The following is a 6,000-nucleotide window of genomic DNA, read 5'->3' as shown; positions in this document are numbered from 1 at the left end:
ATAGTTGGAATAACACAGTATATAGCCTTTTCACATTAGCTTCTTTAACTTAATCTTAATATGCATTTAAGATTCCTTCATGTTTTTTCATGGCTTGATAGCTTACTTCTTCTTTTTTTTTTTTTTTTTTTTTTTTGAGGCAGAGTCTCGCTTTGTTGCCTGAGCTAGAGTGAGTGCCATGGCATCGGCCTAGCTCACAGCAACCTCAAACTCCTGGGCTCAGGCAATACTTCTGCCTCAGCCTCCTGAGTAGCTGGGACTACAGGCATGCGCCACCATGCCCAGCTAATTTTTATATATATATATATTTTTAGTTGTCCAGCTAATTTCTTTCTATTTTTAGTAGAGACGGGGGTCTTGCTCTTGCTCAGGCTGGTCTCAAGCTCCTGAGCTCAATCTGCCCGCCTCGGCCTCCCAGAGAGCTAGGATTACAGGCGTGAGCCACCGTGCCCGGCTGATAGCTTACTTCCTTTTAGCACTCAGTACTATTCCATTGTCTGGATGTACCACAATTTATCCATTCACCTATGAAAGGGCATCTTGGTTGCTACCAAGGTTTGGCAATTATGGATACAGTTGCTGCAAACATTCGTGTGCGGGTTTTTGTGTGGACAAAAGTTTTCAGTTCATTTGGAAAAATCTTATACCAAGGAGCTTGGTGGCTGGATTGTGCGGAAAGAATATGTTTAGTTTTGTAAGAAACTGTCAAACTGTCTTCCAAACTGGCTGTACCACTTTGCCTTCCCACCAGCAGTAAATGAGAGAGTTCCTGTTGCTTTTCATCCTCGCCAGAAAGTGTGACACTTTTTGAGTCAAATCTTTTGGGTTTTCCAGGTATAAAATTATGCCATCTGAAAATAATATTTTTTCCTCCTTTCCAATTTCTCTATCTCTATGTTCTGTCTCCCATCAAATCATATTGGCTCATAAATCCAGAAAAATGTTAAATAATAGTTGTGAAAATGGACAAATTTCTCTTATTTCTGACTTCGAGTTGAGGAGAGCTTCTACTGTATCCCCCTTAAGCATGATATTGGCTTCGACACTGAGATAAAAATATTGTATCATGTCAAGGAAATACATACCTCTTCCCATTTTGTTAAGAGTATTTGCCAAGGATAAACTGTTGAATTTTTCAATATCTGTGGGGATGATCATATCATTTTTCTCTTTTGACACATTAATACAGTAAATTACATTGACAGATTTCTTAATATTAAATCATTCTTGTATTTCTGGAAGGCAACCTTTAAAAAAAACTCCTTAAATTCTTAAAAAAGCAACAATTTTCTTATCCAAGCCTTTATCTCTGAAGAGAATGTCAAATAAATGCACAGATCTGAAAAGGCTGCTCACGAAGTGCACCCATTTCGCTGACACATCCAAGTTCACCTATACATATGAAAAGCCGGGGCCCCTTTGGCTGGGGAGGCGCAGGCAGAGCACCCAAAGGGACCTCCCCCACCCCAAATAGGAACAGGGCTCCTTGCCTGAGGACCTGCTTGGGGCCCCACCCAGCCTTCAGGTGAGTCGCTCCCACTATTAGGGTCACCAGTCTATTCTGTGAATGATCTGAGATCTTTCTAATGTTTCTCAACTTCTTTCACAACGCTGGGGGCCCACAGCCAGCACTGCTCCGGGAAACACAAGAAGCAAGGAACAGAAGGTCAGGGTCACCTGGGCATGGTGTGTCCTTTGAGTTTCTTGGGAAATGCTTCCTGGGCTCACCAAGGAAATCCCTGCTAAAGTAAAATGGGAGAGCTCTGCTTCTATTAATACAAATCAAACTCCTGTGTTTGCAGCCTGTGTCCTTAATTCTGATGTTGTCTTTCTTATCCCTCTTCCCAGCTCGGATGGGCCCTTGACCCTAAGTCTCTGGCGGCAAGCCCTGGGCGGACTCCGGCAGCCTCAGGCCATCCACGTCATAGACACAGTCCTGGCTTTCTTGGGCTACACAGAGAATCCTAAAGGCTTGTGAAGAGGCCCAGCCGATACATCCATGGAGTGGGTCTGTGTTTACCTGACATAAAGCTGAAAGGAAACAGCACAGGGCAGTGAGCAACGCAAATATTAGGTAGACCCCTATGAAATTGCAGATAATGTGCTGGTTTTGTCCTACAAAAAAAGGCACAATTACATGGTTCAATCAATCCCAAAGCGGCCTTGGAGATCAAAATAGTCACAGAACCAAATCTGTGGCGCCACCCCGTGGTCAGAACAAGAAAATAGCTTGTTTCATTCAGGTTGATGGTGACAAGAATACATGCTGGGAATTGGAGTTTCGTGCAAGTGATTATTTAATGCTCTTGTGTCTATGGTAGTAATTACGCACACTTATATAATACAAGTAGCTCTCCCGAGGCAAGCAGATAGGTGCTGTTATGATCCCCAGGTCAGAGGTGAGAACACCAGGCTCAGGATTTAAGGGGACAGCGTAGGATCACACAGCTGAGAGAGGCAGACCCAGTGTGAGCGCAGAGGCTGTCTTGGGTCACGCTCGTCACATTCAGTGGTTTCTCTCCCACTCTAGGGATAAGGGGAGGCTCCCACGCTGGAGATCCAAACCCTGGGAGGTCCCCAGGCAAGACTGACCTAGGTGCTCACACCTGAAATGTCTCAGCACTTCACACCACAGCAAGAGCAGAAGGTGTTAGTAGAACCATTAAGGCAGGCTGATAAAGTAATCATTTCTTAGATGTATGATTTTCTTTTAATTTCAAAGTATTAAGGGGTACAAATGTTTTAGGTTACATGGATTGTTTTTGTAATGCTTGGGTCCTGGCTATAGGTGTGCCCATCACCCAGATAGTGTTCATTGTACCCATTAGGTAGGTTTTTGCCCCTCCCTTCCTCCCCCTCCCCTATTTTTAAAATTGTATTAAAATAAGTTTATTAAAATAAAGACGAAAATTGTGTGCTACAAAAGACTTTGATCAAGTAATTAATTGTTGGCTTAGTGAAATTCATTTTCAAAAATTCTCTGTCTAAAAATTCATCGCTATTTGTGCAATTTGTATAAAATGTTTTGATTCCTCCCCTCCTATGAAACCCAGGGTGGGGGGAAGAAAAAAGCTGCTTGTCACCCAGGCTTTGGAATGGCAAAGCAGGCAGGATGCCCCCTCCCCAAGGCTCCTGAGCTTTGGGGGGGGTTCAGGGCAGTGGACTCCCCAGGAGTATCTGCAGATATCCCACAAGCTGACCCTATGGACTTTCAGTGCCGTCCTGGCCTGAGAGGGCAGTTGCCTTACCTCCGAGACGTTGAGCTTCCTGGAGATCACAGTGTCGTGTTACTGATGGGGAAGCTGAAGCACCCAGAGGATCAGCCTGCTCAGGGTCGCACAGCTAACTGGTGGCAGAGCCAGCACCATTACCCCGGCTCTGACTCCCCATCCTGGTTCCTTCCTGCCCCTTGGTGAGGTCAGAGGCCCTGCTGCCGTGACGGACCTGCAACCTGGTGAGTTAGGAAAAGCACAGAAGGACCTGAACCAGGGCTTCGGCTGTTCCTGAGCCTGGCACTGCCTGAGAACTTCGTCCCACTCCACGTGGACATAGGACAGAGAAAGAAGGAAACCATGCGGCTTGCTGTCCTCTAGTTCCTCACAGTGTCCATACACGCTTTGGACACTCAGTTCCGATCACCAATGGCGTAATGAGGAAGAAGGTGAAACCGGAGCGGACACAAAAGCAAGGGAAAGGGACTTGATGACAGGAGGAAGGGAGACTGGGCCCATTGAGGGAAGATCGCAGTGAGGCTGTTTGACCCAGAGAAGACCTGAGAGCTACTCAATCACATCTTCAGACGCAGGCCAGGCCCTCATAGCAGGGGCTCTTGTTTCTCATTGCACTGCCCTAGCAGCTAGGGAGGGAAGCTCCCCAGAGAGGGGAAATGGGCCTTGACCCTCCTCGCCCCAGCAGGGTTCCGCAGTAATCTTATTTTGTCCCCTGGATCAGCCACTGTCTTCATCAGAGATTCTTAACCTCTGGGGGGACCTGGGCCCTTTTGAAATTAGAAACCCTATTTCCCCCAGGAAAAAGAATGTCCACATGTCCGCAAAATTGTCCACATAGTATCCTGTGCTTACACACTCCAGGCTAAGAACCCCTGCTCCATGCACCGATGGCCAACCAGGCTGTTTTCCAGTCCAGACTTTCCTTCTGAACTCTAAACCACACGTTCAACTTTCTTCTGCAAACCTCCACGGAAATCACCCAACAACACCTCGAAGTGTCAAGTAACTAAAACTGAACTTAAAATCCTCCTAAATCTGCTCCACCTCCCATGTTCCCTATCTAGGGACTAGAACTGTCTGTCATTCCCTTAATTGCCCAAGTCCCAGACCTACTGTCAACCTGGACCAGTGGTTCACAATGCTGGCTGCGTGTTAGAATCTGCTGTGGAGGTTTTTAAAACAGAAGCCTGGGCCTCCCCTCTGACCCCCTGAATCAGAGCCTCTGGCATGGGGTCCAGCATGGTCAGTCTGAAAGGTCGCAGAGAACCACTATCCCAGTCAGAACATCCTCTGTCAGTTTCACTCCAGTCACAAAATCATGTGGCTCCCACCTACTGAGTGTCATGGCATTTATTTTGACTAGGTTATCCTTAAACACAATACCAAAGTCAAAGTTTAAAATTGGACAATCAGAGGAAAGTTCCCTTCCCATCATCATCTCTCAGCCACTGGCCAGCCTGCCTCCACTCCGACGTCCGCACCTCCTTCCCCTGCAGCCCATGTAAACCTTCTGAACCACAAATCTGACTGTCATTCCTCTGCCTAAGGCATTTTAGTGCCCTCCCCCGTCACTCCCAGGATAAAGTGCACACTCTTAGCTTGTCACACAAGGCCCCAGTGTCAGTCCGGCCCCTGCCTGCTTCTAGCCCTGCATCTCCCCATGCCCCACCATGGCCGCACCATGCAATGCACAAAGCACCCCAGTTGCTAAGCTGCCAACAGGTCCTCTGCCTGAATTCCTTTGTTGCCCCTTTGGGGAGACGTCCCAGACCAGACCTGGCTGGATTAATTGGGTGCCCCTTCTCCAGGTGCCCAGAGCCCCTCCTGCTTACCCCTAAAACTAGATTAACCACTAGTAGATTAACCACTACTTTATTGAGATATTATTTACTTAACAAATAAATAACCAGAAGTTATAAATACTCTCCATGGAAATAATAAATTAGTGTTTATTTTTGACAAAGGTGTCAAAGTAATTCAAAGTGAAAACCATAGTATTTTCAACAAATGGTGCTGAAAACGTGGCTGTCTGTATGAGGAGAAAATAAGCCTTGATCCTTACATCAAACCATACATAAAAATTAGTTTGAATGTGTCAGAGACCTAAACAAAAAGCCCAAACCATACAATTCTAGAAGAAAATATAGGAGAAAATCTTTGCGATCTCGCCTTAAGATAGGCAAAGATTTTTTAATATAAAAAGCATGAACAGTCAAGGAAATGTTTCAATAAAACTGGATGCTGTGGCAATTGGAAACCTTGTCTCTTTGGAAGGTACCATTAAGAAAATGGAAATACAAGCCATGAGCACCACAAACCCTTCCACGTTGCTGGTGGTAATGTGACTAGTACGACCACCTTGAGAAACAATGTGACAGCCTCCTACAAAATAAAAAAAAAAAAAATAACACCTCCCCATACAATGCATTCCCACCCACTTCCAGGCATTTTACTCAAGAGAAATGAAAACATGTCCACACAAAGAGTTTTATAGGAATGTTGAAGTCAGTTTTACTCACAATGCTCCCAAGCTGGCAACAACCCACATGTCCCCCTGTGGGGTCCTGAGAGGGTACCTCTCAGCCCAGCGTGGCCTCCTTCAGTCCATCCATCAACATCCAAACAGACAACCTGCGGTTTTCCATACACCGGCACACTACTCAACAGTGATCAGGAGGGAACTACTGACACACATTCTAGTGAATTCCTGAAATTTGATCTTGTCTCGGCATCCATTTTGAGTGTAGGGTTAACCGTCTGATACTATAAT

This window comes from Propithecus coquereli, unplaced genomic scaffold (genome assembly GCF_000956105.1).
Source record: "Propithecus coquereli isolate 6110/MARCELLA unplaced genomic scaffold, Pcoq_1.0 Scaffold10, whole genome shotgun sequence".
Taxonomy (NCBI): domain Eukaryota; kingdom Metazoa; phylum Chordata; class Mammalia; order Primates; family Indriidae; genus Propithecus; species Propithecus coquereli.
The sequence above is the reverse complement of the archived record's forward strand: the minus strand, read 5'-3'. Positions refer to the sequence as shown.